The sequence below is a fragment of the Phocoena phocoena genome, chromosome X, assembly GCF_963924675.1.
Source record: "Phocoena phocoena chromosome X, mPhoPho1.1, whole genome shotgun sequence".
Lineage (NCBI taxonomy): Eukaryota > Metazoa > Chordata > Mammalia > Artiodactyla > Phocoenidae > Phocoena > Phocoena phocoena.
The window spans coordinates 7,856,627-7,858,347 of record NC_089240.1 but is presented as its reverse complement, the minus strand read 5'-3'; the positions used below and the strand labels follow the sequence as shown (position 1 = coordinate 7,858,347).

The 1,721-nt window shown below is 41.4% G+C and overlaps 1 non-coding gene across 1 annotated transcript; it reads right to left on the bottom strand.

The window, feature by feature from the left end:
• Window positions 1-694: 694 nt before the first annotated feature.
• LOC136143206 (U6 spliceosomal RNA) lies at window positions 695-802 on the bottom strand. Its single transcript, XR_010657899.1, has one exon. It is a non-coding gene; the product is annotated as a U6 spliceosomal RNA (small nuclear RNA).
• Window positions 803-1,721: the final 919 nt, after the last annotated feature.

Here is a 1,721-nt window from a genome sequence, read left to right as displayed (position 1 = left end):
GAGAAAGAAACAAACCGTGGATAACGACAAAGATTTTGGTCTGAGCATCTGGCTGTGTTCATGGCTGGCTCTAAAGTGCTCAGTTGCTTTTAGGGATGTCACATGTTTAAAGGGCCAGAGATGGAGCAGATAGGAGCAAATGTGTGCGGATTAGGCTAGTCACAGTATTCAAATCCAACGACGCGAAATGAATAGAGTATCAGTCCTACCGTTAAACTAAGTGCAAAAAGGAAGAAATGTAGCTTGGCAGCCATGGGATCACTACTGCAGTATTTTTTTATTAATTTTTATTGGAGTATAGTTGCTTTACAGTGTTGCGTTAGTTTCTGCTGTACAGCAAAGTGAATCAGCTATACGTATACATTTATCCCCTCTTTTTTAGATTTCCTTCCCATTTCGGTCACCACAGAGCACTGAGCAGAGTTCCCTGTGCTCTACAGCAGGTTCTCATTAGTTGTCTATTTTATACATAGTAGTGTATATATGTCAATACCAATCTCCCAATCCATCCCACTCCCCCCTTCTCCCCCCTGGTATCCATACGTCCGTTCTCTACATCTGTTTCTCTATTTCTGCTTTGCAAATATTTGTATCATTTTTCTAGATTCCACGTATAAGCAATATTATACGATATTTGTTTTTCCCTTTCTCACGTACTTCACTCTGTGTGACAGTCTCTAGGTCCAGCCACGTAAAAAATATGGAACACTTCACAAATCTGCGTGTCATCCTTGCACAGGGGCCATGCTAATCTTCCCTGTATCATTCCAGGTTTTAGTATATGTGCTGCCGAAGCAAGCGCTACAGTATCATTTAGTTTTTACTCAAGCTACAGAACAACTGGAGCTAAGAAAAACAAAAGATCACGTGGGGACATAAAAACAGACCATATGAGAACAAGTTGGCTAATTGTAGGAGTGGCCCCAAAACAAAAGTGAACCAAGAAGCAAGTTTAAGCTGGGTCCTCTGGGGAGAAGCTCCTGCAAGAAGCGCTTTACCTCCATGGAAGGATAGCTTTCCTTAACAGACACAGCTAGTGCCCTCAAAGATCTGTGAGCTCATCTCCAGCCTTGGGACCCTGATACGCTATATGTCCTAGCCTGCCAGCCAGCCAGGTGCAGAAGACCCAGGGGGAAAATTCTGAGACCCTAGAAGATGGTGGTTGGGAGCCTGGGTGCGTGAGAGGAATCGGGACAGCAACTCCGTGTTGGACTGTGATATGAGCATGAACTAAATCCTTATTGTGTCCAGCCATGGAGAATTGGGGGTCTTTTGTTGTAGCAGCTAGATTTACTTACCCTGACAGTATATCTTCTAACTTATAGAGCTTCCCAACTGTAGAAGGGATTGCAAGGAAGGGAATGAGTTTCCTGTCCCTGGATGTGTTCGAACACACTCACTTAGATGTGAAACTCTTGAGGCAAAAATCAAGCTGGAGATAAGTGACTTGAGCAAATAGTGCTTTTGAAAATTTTCCACTAAAGTATCCCTATCAACACAGAGGTTTCACTCCCTAGTGGCCGTGGGTTTAGTTTCCAGTGAACTTTCTTTGACATCTTTTGTTTTCATAATCTTATCTTAAACATGTATGCAGTCTCTGTATTTTTCTGTTTCTTTTAATATATATTTTAATATATATCAGTTTATTTTACTATACATTTTTAAAAGTTATGAAGTACTTACTATTACTGAAGAGGACCATTTCTTTTCAGTCTTCCAGT